Here is a 17000-nt window from a genome sequence, read left to right on the forward strand (position 1 = left end):
CTCAGGTGATTTGCCCACCTCAGCCTCCCAAAGTGCTGGGATTACAGGCGTGAGCCACCACGCCCGGTCAACATCATACACTTTTTTTTTTTTTTGAGACAGAGTTTCGCTCTTTTGCCCAGGCTGGAGTGAAGTGGTGCGGTCTCAGCTCACTGCAACCTCTATCCCCCAGGTTCAAGCCATTCTCCTGCCTCAGCCTCCCTAGTAGCTGGAATTACAGGTGCCCGCCACCACGCCTGACTAATTTTTTTAAAAAATATATTTTTAGTGGAGACGGGGTTTTGCCATGTTGGCCCGGCTGGTCTCGAACTCCTGACCTCAGGTTATCCACCCGCCTCGGTCTCCCAAAGTGCTAGGATTACAAGTGTGAGCCACCAAGCCCGCCATCATACACTTTTAATGGAAGCTTAAGATGTCAACTTTCACACACAATGCCAAGAAATAGAACGGCTATAATCACCTTCACAAAAGATGAGCAGAAGCCATGGAAGGCACCACAGTGGCTTACAACAGTGGTTCTCAAACTTCAGCGTGCATCAGAGGGAGAGATTATGAATGTAGAGTGCTGAGCCCCACCCCCAAGGCTTCTGATTCAGTAGGTCTGGGGTGAGGTTGAGAATTTGCGCTTTTAAAAAGTTCCCAGGTGGTGCTCATGCTAGTGGGCCACATACAGAGGTTAAGATGAGAAAACTGAGCTAGGGGGATTATATGACTTGCCCAAAGTCACAAAACTAGTAAATGATAGAACCAGAATTTTGAACACAGATATTTTAACTCCAGGAACATCACTATATCATGTTCCTTTTGCAAAAACAAAACAAAACAAAATAGCAATATTGTTACGGGTGAAGGGTATCCAGGTTCTTGGCGTTTTGAACAAATAATTGGACAGAATGCACAATCAAAGCAAGAAAAAAATGAAGCAACAAAAGCAGAGGTTTATTGAAAATGAAGGTACCCAAGCATAGGGGCTCAAGAGCCCGATTACAGAATTTTCCGGGGTTTAAATACCCTCTAGAAACATTGATTACTTGGTGTACACCCTATGTAAATGAAGTAGTGGCCTGCCATCAGTCTAATTTTTTGTAGAAAGCTTTCTGCAACCAATCAGAGACTGAAGAGAAGTTACAGAGGTTACACTCCATGCAAGCATCTGATTGGTTGTGGAAAGCAACCAATCAGAGGCAAAAGTGAAGTTACAAAGTTACACGTCTATGCAAATCAAGTCTAATTGGTTGTGGAAAGCACCAATCAGAGGCTGAAGTGAAGTTACAAAGTTATACTCCTATGCAAATGTCTGATTGGTGGCAGAAAGCAACCAATCAGAGGTACTTTCAATTTTCCATCTGCCACCGCAGAAAAGGGAGGGGGTTTGCAAAGGGAGTAGCCTCCGGTCCTTTTGTTACTTAGGTGTGGAAAGTTGGGGTTTTCCTTTTGATTTAGTTCTAGGAAGTCAGCGTGAATCGGCCTTAGGTTCCCTGCCTCCAGACCCTATTCTCCTGCCTCAATATAAACAAACTTAAAATCTAATATCTAAAGAAAACATAAACATTTTAGAATCATTGTGATATAGCATTTTAAAAAATTTTTTTATAACATCTATTTTTTCAGCACCCTGAGATTCTCTACTAAGTGCTAGTGCTATTAACCATTAAATATATTTTCTCGCCGGGCGCGGTGGCTCAAGCCTGTAATCAGAGCACTTTGGGAGGCTGAGACGGGCCGATCACGAGGTCAGGAGATCGAGACCATCCTGGCTAACACCGTGAAACCCCGTCTCTACTAAAAAATACAAAAAACTAGCCAGGTGAGGTGGTGGGCGCCTGTAGTCCCAGCTACTTGGGAGGCTGAGGCAGGAGAATGGCGTGAACCCGGGAGGCGGAGCTTGCAGTGAGCCGAGATCCAGCCACTGCATTCCAGCCTGGGCGACAGAGCGAGACTTGGTCTCAAAAAAAAAAAATATATATATATATATATATATATTTATTTATTTTTATATATATATAATTTATATATATATATTTTCTCAACAGTTTTAATTGTTTTCAATATAGAAGAAAACAAATGTTTATTGAGCATCCAATATGGTAATCATGGATGGTAATTGCCAAAAATATAAACAATGCACTTCAGAAAAGCCTCCATTCATTCGCCAAAATCACAAATAATTTAAAATTTTTCTGGCTGAATTTTTAATAATTTAATGCAAAGCTACAGTTTCATTGGCAGCGGTTCTGTTAAAATGTTCCTTGGTACCTTTTCTGCATTTTTCACAGTGGCACCTTTATGCATTCGAAAAATTTGGAGTAAGAAATGCAAATAAATCAGCAACTGTCCTCACCGTTAAAAGTATGTGTCTTGCCAGGTACTTACTCTATCTATTACATGATTAAAAAGAGTAATCTAGAATTCCTTTCCCTAAAAATAAGTGTCAAAGTTACGGTGCTATCACACAGGCAGAGCAAAAATCTTTAAACTATTAGTAAATTTTTCCGGGCATAGTGGCTCACACCTATAATCCCAGTACTTTGGGAGGCGGAGGAGGGAGGATCATTTGAGGCCAGCAGTTCCAGAACAGCCTGGGCAAAAGAGTGAGACCCCATCTCTACAAAAAATAAAAAAAATAAACTAGGCATGGGGGTATGTGCCTGTAGTCCGAACTACTTGAGAGGATTTGGTGGGAGGATCACTTCAACCTGGGAGTTCTGGGCTACAGTGAGCTACGTGCCACTGCACTCCAGCCTTAGGCAATAGACTGAGACCATTTGTTCAAAAAAAAAAAAAAAAAAAGGCCAGGTGTGGTGGCTCATGCCTGTAATCCTAGCACCTTGGGAGGCCAAGGCAAGCGGATCACGAGGTCAGGAGTTTGAGACCAGCCTGGCCAATGTGGTGAAACCCCATCTCTACTAAAATTACAAAAATTAGCTGGGCATGGTGGTGCATGCCTGTAGTCCCAGCTACTTGGGAGGCTGAGGCAGAAGAATCACTTGAATATGGGAGGCGGAGGTTGCAGTGAGCCAAGAGCGTGCCACTGCACTCCAGCCTGGGCAACAGAGTGAGACTCTGTCTCAAAACAAAAAAAGAGTATCAACTGGATAAAGAAAATGTGGCACCATGGAATACTATGCAGCCATGAAAAAGGATAAGTTCATGTCCTTTGCGGGGACATGGATGAAGCTAGAAACCATCATTCTCAGCAAACTAACACAAGAACAGAAAGCCAAACACCACATAGTCTCACTCATAACTGCGAGTTGAACAATGAGAACACATGGACACAGGGAGGGGAACATCACACACCAGGGACTGTCAGGGGTCGGGGACAGGGGAAGGGATAGCATTAGGAGAAATACTTAATGTAGATGACAGGTTGATGGGTGCAGCAAACCACCATGGCACATGTATACCTATGTAACAAACCTGCACGTTCTGCACATGTACCGCAGCACTTAAAGTATAATTTTAAAAAAGAAAGAAAGAAAGAAAGAAAGAAAGAAAAAAGTATCGCTAAATTTTGCTAATATATTGACTAAAGGAGTCATCCATGCAGATAACGTACATTAAAAAAATAGTTATCTTGTATGTTTTAAGACAATCCTTTATTAGTATATAATATATTTTATAATATGTAATTCCATCTGACTTCCTCATACTTGCAGCTAAGAAATGGCCAATTATTAATCCATCTCTGCCACAAGGCTTTATCTTTACCTTACCTAAAAAGGCTTCAGAATCCTTTAGGCTTAAAAGCTAGCAAGTTTAAAAAGCTTTGAGAAATGTTCTTGACACACCCGTGAACACCTGTGAGCTCTAGGTAGGCTCTCTGTGTACACACAAGCTCTGTTCCATTCCAACAACCTGGACAGTAGTAACACATGTAACAAGTGTGCTCTTTGGTGAAATGGAGATTCTGAATTATTCAAGGTAGTTTCACCAACAAAATAATCTAATGTGATACTGATTAAGTTTGTGTTCATATTTTCATTATACTATATAATTTGGTCTAGAAATGCTTCAAACGTTAGACCTAAATGAAACTACAAAACAAACAAATCCATTTATTACTGGATAGGTCATTGATTAGGTAATTTAGAACATTTACAGAATTTTACCCTCATGAAATTACACCAAGGTCACCAAGCTGCAAAATAAAACTTGTGGGCCAATACAGTAGGCAGAATTCTAGGCGTTCAGGAATCTGCATTAAGTCCCACATATACGGAATAAATTCAACGTAGCTGGGCAAAGAATGATTTCCCTTTTTTTAAAATTTTTTTTTGAGATGGAGTCTTGCTCTGTCGCCCAGGCTAGAATGCAGTGGCACGATCTCTGCTCACTACAGTCTCTGCCTCCCGGGTTCAAGTGATTCTCTTGCCTCAGCCTCCCGAGTAGCTGAGGTCACAGGTGCCCACCACCATGCCTGGCTGATTTTTTTTTTTTTTTTTTGAGACAGAGTTTCGCTCTTATTGCCCAGGCTGGAGTGCAATGGCACAATCTCGACTCACTGCAACCTCTGCCTCCCAGGTTCAAGCGATTCTCCTGCCTCAGCCTCCTGAGTAGCTGGGACCATAGGCATGCACCACCACGCCCTGCTAATTTTGTATTTTTAGTAGAGATGGGTTTTCTCCACGTTGGTCAGACTGGTCTCGAACTCCCGACCTCAGGTGATTCGCCTGCCTTGGCCTCCCAAAATACTGGAATTATAGGCGTGAGCCATTGCACCTGTCCAATTTTTTGTATTTTTAGTAGAGACAGGGTTTCACCATGTTGGCCAGGCTGGTCTCAAACTCGTGACCTCAGGCGATCTGCCCACCTTGGCCTCCCAAAGTGCTGGGATTATAGGTGTGAGCCATCGCGCCTGGCCGCAAAGAACAATTTCTACAGAAATAACTACCAGGAAGTTGTATTCAAACAATTACTAGAGTTCACACAGGACCAGGGATCTTCAAGTTTCTACCAAGCTGAGTAAAGGAACTTTGTTGAATAAATGGGGAACTCAGTAGAGACCCCAGAGGCTTCACACCTCAGGGGTGTGGCTAACCAAGCCCTAAAAGAAAGGTTACTCTGAACCTACCCTAAACATTTTCAAAAGCAAGTCTTGAAGAGATCAAGCTGATCTGCAAGTAACATAAACTGTCTGCCAGAGCAAAGTCCAACAGTATTTAAAGAAGAATGACAAATTCTAGGACTTAGCAATGTAAAATTCATATGCCTGGCATCCAAAGAGAAATTACCTAGTATGTGCTTAGGAGTTCAAGACTATCCTGGGCAACATAGGGAGACTCCATCTCTACAAAAAAATTTAAAATTGAACCAGGCATGATGTCACATGCCTGTGTTCCCAGCTACTCAGGAGGCTGAGGTGGGAGAATCGCTTGAGCCCAGGAAGTCAAGGCTGCAGTGAGCCGCGATCATAACACCGCTCTTCAGCCTGGCAACAGAGCGAGACCCTGTCTCTAAAAAAGAAAAAAAAGAAATTACCTAATATATAAAGAAACAAGGCCAGGCATGGTGGCTCACACCTGTAATCCCAGCTCTTTGGGAGGCCAAGGCAGGTGGACCACCTGAAGTCAGGAGTTCAAGACCAGCCTGGTCAACATAGTGAAATGCCATCTCTACTAAAAATACAAAAATTAGCCAGGTGTGGTGGCGCATGCCTGTAATCCCAGCTACTCAGGTGGCTGAGGCAGGAGAATCACTTGAACCTGGGAGGCAGAGGTCGCAGTGAGCCGACATTGTGACACTGCACTCCAGCCTGGGTGACAGAGCAAGACTCTGTCTCAAGAAACAAACAAACAAGCAAAAAACCACAATATGGCCCAAAACTAAGAGAAAAAGTAGTCAATAGAAATAGACACAGGAATCACAAAATGATGGGGTTAATAAGACAAGGATAATAAAACAGCTATTATACATATTCTTGGATGGGCTCGGTGGCTCACGCCTGTAATCCCAGCACTTTCAGAGGACGAGGTGGGTGGATCACTTGAGGTCAGGAGTTTGAGACCAGCCTGGCGAACATGGTGAACTCTCATCTCTACTGAAAATACAAAAATTAGCTGGATATGGTGGCTGTCGCCTGTAATCCCAGCTGTTTGAGAGGCTGAGGCAGGAGGATCGCTTGAACCCAGAAGGCGGAGATTGCAGTGAGCCGAGATCATGCCACTGCACTCCAGCCTGGGTGGCAGAGTAAGACTCCATCTCAAATAAATAAATAAATAAATAAATAAATAAATAAATAAATAAATATTCTCAATATAGTAAAGTAAAATTAAGAAGTACAGTAAAAGGAAATATGAATTGAATGAAAATATAAATGAATAATACAAAAAAAGAACCAGGCCGGGCGTGGGGGCTCACACCTGTAACCCCAAGACTTTGAGAGGCCGAGGCAGGCAGATCACTTAAGGTCAGGAGTTTGAGACCAGCCTGGCCAACATGGAAACCTGGTCTCTAGGAAAATACAAAAATTAGCTGGGCTTGGTAGCACACACCTGTAATCTCAGCTACTGGGGAGGCCAAGGCATGAAAATAGCTTGAACCCGGGAGGCAGAGGTTGTAGGGAGCCAAGATCATTCCACTGTACTCCAGCCTGGGTGACAGAGTGAGACTCTGTCTCAAAAAAAAAAAAAAGAAAAGAAAAAAGGAAATTCTAGATATGAAAAATAAACCAAGTACCTGAATTTACAGTTTCACCAAATTGGATTAACAACAGATTAGACACCACAGAAGAAAAGACCAGAGATTTGAAGACAGAAACTATCCAAAATGAAGCACAAAGAGAAAAATGGCTAAGAAATGATACATAGGCCAGGTGCGGTGGCTCACGTCTGTAATCCCCGCACTTTGGGAGGCCGAGGTGGGTGGATCACGAGGTCAGGAGATCGACACCATCCTGGCCAACATGGTGAAACCCTGTCTCTACTAAAATACAAAAAATTAGCCGGGCATGGTGGTGCACACCTGTAGTCCCAGCTACTCGAGAGGCTGAGGCAGGGGAATCACTTGAACCTGGGAGGTGGAGATTGCAGTGAGCTGAGATTGTGCCACTGCACTGTAGCCTGGCAACAGAGCGAGACTCCGTCTCAAAAAAAAAAATAAATAAAATAAGAAAGAAACGATACATAGAACCTCAGCGACCTATAGAACTATACAATAAACCAAGTGATTTGATATATGTGTAATTGGAATCTCAAGAGAGGAGAAAGGAATACTTCAAAAATACTTGAAGAAAGAATGGCCAGAAAATTTCCAAATTTGCTTTTTAAAATTCTGTAAAGCCACAGATCCAAATAGCACAATGAACCCCAACAAAACAAAACTGCCTCAAGGCACAACAAAGTCAAATTGCTAAAAACCAGCAATAAAGAGATTTTTTTTCTTTTCTTTTTTTTTTTTTTTTGGAGACAGGGGCTCGCTCTGTTGCCCAGGCTGGAGTGCAGTGGCTCGATCTCAGCTCACTTCAACCTCTGCCTCCTGGGTTCAAGTGATTCTCGTGTCTCAGCCTCCCCAGTAGCTGGGATTGCAGGCACGTGACACTATGCCTGGATAATTTTTCTATTTTCAGTAGAGACGGGGTTTTGTCATGTTGGCCAGGCTGGTCTCAAACTCCTGGCCTCAAGTGATCTGCCCACCTTGGCTTCCCACAGTGCTGGGATTACAGGTGTGAGCTACCATGCCCGGCCTAAGAGAAAAATCTTTTTTTTTTTTTTTTTTTTTTTTTTTTTTTTGAGAGGGAGTCTCACTGTTGTCGGCCTGGGCTGGAGTGCAATGGCATGATCTCAGCTCACTGCAACCTCCTCCTCCCGGATTCAAGCAATTCTCCTGCCTCAGCCTCCAGAGTAGCTGAGATTACAGGCATCCGCCACCATACTCGGCTAATTTTTGTATTTTTAGTAGCAACAGGGGTTTCACCATGTTGGCCAGGCTGGTCTCGAACTCCTGACCTCAGGTGATCCACCCACCTCAGCCTCCCAAAGTGCTGGGATTATAGGTGTGAGCCACCGCGCCCCACCAAGAAAATCTTAAAAGCACACGGAGAAGAAAGGTACATTATGTACAGTTGTACAGAGGTAAGAATCTGTAGACTTCTCTTCAAAAACTATGAAAGGCATAAAAAACGGTTCTTTATAGAACTGAAAGGGGGAAAAAAGGGTTTATTTAGAATTCTCTACTCAGAAAAAATATCCTTCAGAAATGAAGGTTAAAAAATACTTTCAGACAGAGCCAGGCATGGTGGCTCACGCCTGTAATCCCAGCACTTTGGGAGGCCGAGGTGGGCAGATCACGAGGTCAGGAGTTCAAGACCAGCTTGGCCAATATGGTGAAACCCCGTCTCTACTAAAAATACAAAAATTAGCTGGGTGTGGTGACAGGAACCTGTAATCCCAGCTATTCGGAAGGCTGAGGCAGGAGCATCACTTGAACCTGGGAGGCGGAGGTTGCAGTGAGCTGCAATCATGCCACTGCACTCCAGCCTGGGTGACAGAGCAAGACTCTGTCTCGAAAAAAAGAGAAAAAGTTTCAGACAAACAGAAATTGGGAGGATTTGGCACCAGCCCATCTGCACTACAAGAAATGTTAAAAGAAATTTTTCCAGCAGAGAAATATGATACCAGAAGGGAACTTGGATATACACAAAGGGTTAAAGAGTGCTGAAATGGTAAATACGTTGTTAAATGCAGAAGTCGTTTTTCTAATTTTCTAATTCTTTTACGAAATAATTGTTTATAGCAAAAGTAATAGCAATGTACTGTGGAGTTTTTAAGATAGGTAGAAATAAAATGTATGGCAAATTAACACAAAGGCCTGTAAAGGGAAAAAGGGAAGTACACTGTTGTAGGAAGTACACAATATGTAAAGTGGTATATTATTTGAAAATAAACTACGATAAGTTAAAAGAGCAGTTTGTAAACCCTAGAGAAACCACCTTAAACCAAACAAAGAGGCATAGATGGGCAGGTGCGGTGGCTCACACCTAACATTTTAGGAGGTAACATAAGAGTATCGCTTGAGCCCAAGAGTTCAAGGCTGCAATGAGCCATGATCACGTCACTGCGCTCCAGCCTGGATGACAGAATGAGACTCTGTCTCAAAAAAAAAAAAAAAAAAAAAAAAAAAACTACAAAGCCATAGTAACCAAATCAGCACGGTACTGGCATAAAAACAGACACACAGACCAGTGGAACAGAATGGAGAACCCACATAAAAATCCACACATTTACAGCCAATTCATTTTTTAGAACTTTTTAAAAATTAATTTTTAAAATTTTGTTTTTAATAGAGATATGAGGTCTTGCTTTTCCCAGCATGGTCTCAAACTCCTGGCCTCAAGGGATCCTCCTGCTTCAGCCTCCCACAGTGCTGGGATTACAGGCATGAGCCACCATGCCCGGTCCAACCAACTCATTTTCGACAAAGGCGCCAAGAACATGCAATGGGGAAAAGACAGGCCCTTTAATAAATGGTGCTGGGGAAACTGGATAACCATATGCAGAAAAATGAAATTAGACCCCTATCTTTCACCATATACAAAAATCAAATCAAAATAGATCAAAGACTGAAACTGTGAAACTACTAGATGAAAGCATTAGATAAATGCTCCAAGATATTGGTCTGAGCAAAGATTTTTTGGGTAAGACCTTAAAAGTACAGGCAACAAAAGAAAAAACAGACAAATGGGATCACATCAAGCTATAAAGCTTCTGTACAGCAAAGGACACAATCAACAAAGTGAAGAGACAACCCACAGAATGGGAGAAAATATCTGCAAACTACACATCTGACAAGGGATTAATAACCAGAAGATATAAGGAACCCAAACAACTCAATAGCAAAAAAAAAATCCTAATAATCCAATTTAAAAATGGCCAAAAGACCTGAATAGACATTTCTCAAAAGAAGACACACGGGGTTGGGCGCGGTGGTTCACGCCTGTAATCCCAGCACTTTGGGTGGCCGAGGCAGGCAGATCACTCGAGACCAGGAGTTCAAGACCAGCCTGGACAACATGGCGAAACTCCATCTCTGCTAAAAATAAAAAAATTAGCCAGGCATGGTGGCACGCACCTGTAGTCCCAGCTACTCAAGAGGCTAAGGCAGGAGAATCGCTTGAAGCCAGGAGGCAGAGGTTGCAGTTAGCCGAGATAGGGCCATAGCACTCCAGCGTAGGTTACAAGAGTGAAACTCTGTCTCAAAAAACAAAAACAAAATAGAATTACCATATGATCCAGCAGTCCCGCTGCTGGGTATATACCCACAAGAAAGGAAATTAGTATACTGAAGAAATATCTGCAGTCCCATGTTTGTTGCAGCTCTGTTCACAATAGCTAACATTTGGAGGTAACCTAAGTGTCCATCAACAGATTAATGGATAAAGAAAATGTGGTACATATACACAACGGAGTACTAGTCAGCCATAAAAAAAAGAATGGGATCCTGTCATTTGCAATAACATGGATGGAATGGGAAGTCATTATGTTAAATGTTATTATGTTATTACCTCTTGGAGAATGCATTATGTTAAATGACTTCCAGTTCCATCCATGTTATTACCAGACATAGAAAGACAAATATTGCATGTTCTCATTAATAAGTGGGAGCTAAAAAAGCAGATCTCATGAAGATAGAGAGTAGGTTGGTGGTTCCCAGAGGCTGGGAAGGATAGCAGGGAGAGGGAGATTAAGAGAGATTGATTAATGGGTTCAAATATACAGTTTGAAAGAAATAAGACCGAGTGTTTGATAGATCAGAAGAGTGACTACAGTTTACAATAATCTATTGTATATGTCAAAACAGCTAGAAGAGAAGAATTAGAATGCTTCCAGCTTTATGATGGAAAAGACAAATATTTAAGGTGATGATACCCCAACTATATTGATTTCATCTTACAGATTATATGAATGTATTACATGATCGCGTGTACCCTCTAAATATGTACAGCTATTATGTATCAGTGAAAAGAATAAAATTTTAAAAATACCCTGCACAACTACAGAATACACATTCTTTTCAGATGCACATGGAACACTCACCAAACAGACCATATGCTGGGCCATAAAACAAGTCATAATAAATTTACGAGGATTGTAAGTAAACAGAACGTGCTCCTCGACCACAACAGAATTAAATTACAAATAAATAAGAGAAAGATATCTGGAAAATGCCCCCAAATTTGGAAACTAAACAACACACTTCTAAGCCATGGGTCAAAGAAGAAATCACACAGGAACTAATACTGTATTTTTAATGGGATATAAATAAAAATACAACATATCAAAATTTGTGAGTTTCAGCTAAAGCAGTGTTTAGACCTTAGAGGAAATTTTATAATATTAAATACTTATATTAGAAAGAAGAGGCCAGGTGCGGTGGCTTACGCACTGTAGTCCCAGCTATTTGAAAGGCTGAGGTGGGAGGATTGATTGAGTTAAGGAGTTTGAGGTTGCAATCAGCTGTGATTGCACCACTTCATTCCAGCGTGGGTGGCAGAGCAAGACCCTGTTTCTTGGAAAAAAAAGGAAGAAGAAATGTCTAAAACTGATTATTTAAGCTTCCACCATAAGCTAGAGGGCCGGGCAGGGTGGCTCACTCCTATAATCACAATACTTTGGGAGGCCGAAGCATGGAGGATCACTTTGAGACCAGGAATTCAAGACCAGCTTGGGCAACATACCACTACCCTGTCTCTGAAAAAATTAAAACAAACAAACAAAAAAACAAGCTAGAAAAAGAACATATTAAACCCAAAGAAAGGAAAAGATAGGAGCAGAAACCAATATAATAGGAAATTAACAAACAATAAAAAGATCAATGCTACCAAAACCTGGTTCTTGAAAATATAAAATTGGTAAACCTCTAGCTAGACTGATCAGGAAGAAAAGAGAGAAGACACAAATTACTAACATCAGGAATAAAGGAGGGCACGTCATTCAGATCACAGAAACTATATATACATATGCGTTGCTACGTGTGTGTGTGTGTGTGTAGCAACGCATAATCAAAATAGGTAATAACTACATTAATTAGAAAAGGATGGATAATTATGAATCTGGTTTTAAAGCAAACATACACATATACACTCACACAAGCAACCAACCAGTAAATCTTTTTAAAGATTTTTCCCAATTCCGGTTATTACCTCTTAGAGAATGCATTTTCCACAATATTTCAGTACATAACATAAAAAATATTCAAAGCTCTAGAAAGCTGCCACTGTGACTCATCATGACGCAGTCTGAGTAGAACTGGCAAAAAGTGCCTCTTATTTTTATAAAAAAAGGATATGTTTATTTCAGAAACACAGCATTAGTGAACAATCCGAAAATAAATGTTACTATTTGCCATATTAACAGAATAAAGGAACAAAATTATACGTGTCTCAAAATGCATTGTAAGTATTTGATACAGCTTCTATTCATGATAAAAATCCTTAGAAAGCTACAAATAGACATAGGCTTCCTTAAAATGACACCGACAACAAACATACACAATGATAAAATACTGAAAGCTTTGAAATAGAAACAAGACGAGGTTATCCACTCTCACTATTTCATTGCCATTGTAATGTAGCTCCTAGTGAGTACAATGAGGTAAGAAAGAATAAACGAGAATGCATCATGTCTTGCAAAGGAGCAATAACTCTCATGCTTTGTTAGAAGCATGATTGTGTATATGGAAAGTTGTATATGTGGAGGGTCACCAAAGTGCAGGATAAAATGTTAGTATATAAAATCAGTTGCATTTTTATATGCCATAAAAAAATTAGGAAATGAAATTTTAAGAGAAATCATTTACAATAGCACAAAAGAAGCAAATACTTAAATCTATCATAATTGTGCAAGAACTCTACAGAGAAAGCTGTAAAATACTGTTGATATTATTAATAGAAATGCAAGGAAACTTACACCGGAAAACTTTATACTGCGAAAATATCAATTTTCCACAAACCTGTTAGATTTAATCATCTACATATTGTGTCTTTAAGGGGAGATTGGCTAGTTTATTCTTTTTTCTGAATATGAATTTTAATCCATAATCAGTGCCATTATTGAGAATATTAAGACGCTTTCATGTTGAACTGATGAAAACAGCATTTGGAATAGTAAATGGCATGGAATGTATGAATAACCTCCAGCTGGCCGGGTGCTGTGGCTCATGCCTGTAATCCCATCACTTTGGGAGGCTGAGGAGGGTGGATCTCTTGAGTTCAGGGGTTCGAGACCCGCCTGGGCAACATGGTGAAACCCTGTCTCTACTAATAATACAAAAATTAACCGGGCATGGTGGTGCACGCCTGTAATCCCAGCTACTCGGGAGGTTGAGGCAGGAGAATTGCTTGAACCCGGGAGATGGAGATTGCGGGGAGCCGAGATTGTGCTACTGCACTCCAGCCTGGGTGACAGAGCAAGACTGTCTCAAAAAATAAAAATAAAAATAAAAATCTTTAAAAATAACCTCCAGTTATCTGTTTTCTTTTTTTTTTAAGTGTAAAAATTATAAGCAACTGTAATGAAAAGTCTTCAGAGGTATTCTCTGGGAGACTCAGGATTGAAGGGGCCAGAAGCAGAGAGCCAGCCGGTCCTAGGAGGTGGTCTACTAAAAGATCTGGGGGCTCACTGCCTACCTGAAAAGATACAGAACTCCTGCCCTCAATAAACGAAAGGGAAATTGAACTACTCTGCAAGTCAGTTTTCATCAGTATTCATTTTCTCTTGAATCGTTGAAAGACTGAAGATGCCTGTTAAAATAGGTCTCTGTTATAATCCTGTAGAAAAAGTTTGCCAAGGTTTTCTGATTTTGAACCCAAATATTGCTTAAGCATCTGGGGCACAGCTCCAAATGTATTGAACTTGCTTCTCCCCCTTGCCAAGGTTTCATGAGGCCCTTTTCAAAGCCATCTTAATTCCATTTTGCCAGCAGTATAGGCCACACACAAAGTGGTGCTTCTGGCTTTTGTAATCAGAATGCAAAGGCACCATTCTGCCAGTACTGAAATCAGCCAAGCCCAACCCTTTGCAGGGAGCTCCTTCTGGTGTGATGGCTGATCAGCCTGCTGGCTTCGAGAAGAGCTCTCTGAGTACCAGCATAAAAAGTACCAGTATAAACGAATCCACCAAGGCAAAGTTTTGTGGAAGAGCCTGGCCAGTTCCTCACCCTATACCCATCTCCAATGCACCCGTGCCTCCACTCCCTCTGCCACTCCCATCAGCCTCTCATCTGCCACCAGAGTGGTTTTTTTCCTGCCTTCCTGTAGCATTTTTTAGAATGCTATTTTGATTTCGCTTTAGTGTTCTTTGGGTGTATCTCTTTAATAGTTGCCCTAAGAATTGCATTATATATACGTAACTTACTCTACAGTTGTCAACATCTTACCAGTTTGAGTGAAGTGTTAAAACTTTACCTCTTTTTATAACTCTCAATCCTCCCCCGTTTATAATATAATTGTCTTAAATATTTCCTCTACATACATTGAGAACTACTGCATAAGCCAAGATTATAATTTTGTTTCAACTGTCAAATATAATTTAGAAAACTCAAGAAGAGAACAAAAGTCTATTGTATTTACCCATGCTTTTGCTTTATCATTCTTTCTTCCTTCCCGATGGGCCAAGATTTCTTTTTCTCTCATTTTCGTTTTGCTTAGAGAACTTCCTTTAGCTATTCATTAGGGCAAGTCAGCTGGCAACAAATTCTTTCAGTTTTTTGTCATCAGAGTATATCTCAATTTCCTTTTCGTTCCTGAAGAATGTTTCGGCTATACGATTCTGCATTGAAAGTTCTTTCCAGCACTTGAAAACTGTTTTGCCATTTCCTGCTGGCCTTCACGGTTTCTTATAAGAAGAAATCCACAGTCGTTCGAGTTGTTTTTCCCCTATAGGTAACATGTTGTTTCTGTCTGGCTGCTTTCAAGATTTTTTTCTTTGTCTTAATTTTCAAAAGTTTGCCTGTGATGGGCCTTAGCATAGATTTCTTTAGGTTTATCCTGTTTGGGATTTTCTCAGCTTCTTAACTTGTAGGTTTATTGCTTTGGCTAAATTTCAGAGCTTTTAGCCATAATTTTTTCAGTTCCACATTTTTCTCCTCTCCTTCTGGAACACCCATGATCTGAGTATTAGATATAGATTTTGTTACAGCAGTCTCACATGACCCTGAAGCCCTGTTCTTTTTTTTGTTTGTTTGTTTGTTTAGTCCATTTTTTTCTCTGTTGTTCAGATTGAGTAAATTCTATTTGATCCTCAAATTCGGATTCTTTCTTCTGTCTATATTCTGCTCTTGAGTATATGCCTTGAGTATTTTATTTCGGTTATTCCAATTTTTAGTTTAAAAATTTCCATTTGGTTCTCCCTTATATCTTTGATTTCTTTGCTGAGACTTTCTACTTTTTTTGTTGTTTCAAGCATGTTTGTAATTGTTCGCTAGAGCATTTTTAGGATGGCTGCTTTAAAACCTTGTCAAATAATTCTAGCAATTCTGTCATCTAGGTTAATTGTCTTTTCTCATTCAAGTTGACATCTTCCTGGTTCTCAGTATAACAAGTGATTTTTGATTTTTTTTTTTTTTAATTGAAACCAAAACATTTTGGGCATGATGTTGTAAGATTCCAAATATTATTTAAATCCCGTGTTTGAGCAGACCTCTCGTGCCTTACTACTGGCAGATGAAGGTGAATGTCCAGGTTCTCCCCTCAGGGAGAGTGAGTGTGGGAGGAGTGTTCCTTGTTATTGGCAGGCAAGGGTGGGAGTTCAGGCTCCCCAGTAGGCTTCCATTGATACCACCCTGGTGAGGAGGGTTGAAGGTGTTTCATTATTGCCTCCCTTGATGCCATCGTATCAGGGTGACCTCATTACCATGGAGCAGTGGTGAAAGTTCAAACTCTCCACTAGGCCTCTTCTGACACCACCCCAGAGAGGAGGGAGAGGAGTACTTTGTTACTGCCTGGTGGAGGTGGACGTGGAGGCTGCCATGTGGTTTCCACTGACACAGGGAACGAGGAGGCTTCTTACTCCCCAGCAGGGATGTTCCTGCTGCCTTCCTACTCAGCCTTCTCTGACCCCACTGGGTGTGGGGAAGGGGTGGTGTGGGGCACGTCCTTACAGTCTGGTAAGGGTGAAAGTCTAGGCTCCCCATTTGGCTTTTGTCCCACAGGGTGGAGCCACAATTTTTTTTTTCTGTTGTGTTTGCTTGCAGCAAAGTGATTGTTGTCTAGAAGTTTTCTGTCTGACTAAGCTGTCCTCTTCCTGGTCCTTTGGCTAGAAAGAGCAGACTTTTCTTGGAGGTTTTATGTTTTGTGTGTTTGTCTGTGGCTATTGATGTTTCTGGGTTGCTGGCTTCATCAGCACCCAGTCAGGAAGATGTCAGACAAAAAGCAAATTCTGGGAATTCACAGCCGTGTTGTTCCTTGGGTCCCAAGGCCCCTAATGACTGTGCCTTTTTCTCTCTGCCTTTCAGTCTTCATATGCTTATTTTACATAGAAAATCTAGGGTGTTGGCGGGTGCAGTGGCTCAAGCCTGTAATCCCAGCACTTTGGGAGGCCAAGACAGGCAGATCACTTGAGGCCAGGAATTTAAGACCAGCCCGGCCAACATGGTGAAACCCCTTCTCTACTAAAAATGTAAAACATAGCCAGGTGTGGTGGCACATGCCTGTAATCCCAGCTACTTGGGAGGCTGAGGCAGGAGAATCCCTTGAATCTGGGAGGCAGAGGTTACAGTGAGCCAAGACCACACCACCGCACCCCAGCTTGGGTGACAGAGTGAGATTCTGCCTCAAAAAAACAAACCAACAAACAAATCTAGGATTTTGAGCTGTACTTAGCAGGAGGAATAGTACATGTACTCCATCTTCTCAGAAGCAAAAGTCCCAAAGGCTGCCTTTTCACATTTTATCACAGCCAAGAAAGTATTACTCCACTCTGTTCTATGTTTGGATTTGGAGGACCTTTCCTACTGTAAGGGAGTCTATGTTGGAATGCGGAACTGTCTTAAAAAACAAATTATTG

The 17000-nt window shown here is 41.3% G+C and overlaps 1 long non-coding RNA gene across 1 annotated transcript in view; it reads right to left on the bottom strand.

Moving 5' to 3' along the window:
* The window catches only part of LOC144338444 (uncharacterized), a 43173-nt gene extending 27177 nt beyond the window's left edge, over window positions 1-15996 (bottom strand). The window contains exon 1 of the long non-coding RNA XR_013412613.1: window positions 14567-15996. This is a non-coding gene — a long non-coding RNA (uncharacterized LOC144338444). The remainder of the gene's footprint in view (window positions 1-14566) is intronic.
* Window positions 15997-17000: the final 1004 nt, after the last annotated feature.

This window comes from Macaca mulatta, chromosome X (genome assembly GCF_049350105.2).
Source record: "Macaca mulatta isolate MMU2019108-1 chromosome X, T2T-MMU8v2.0, whole genome shotgun sequence".
NCBI lineage: Eukaryota > Metazoa > Chordata > Mammalia > Primates > Cercopithecidae > Macaca > Macaca mulatta.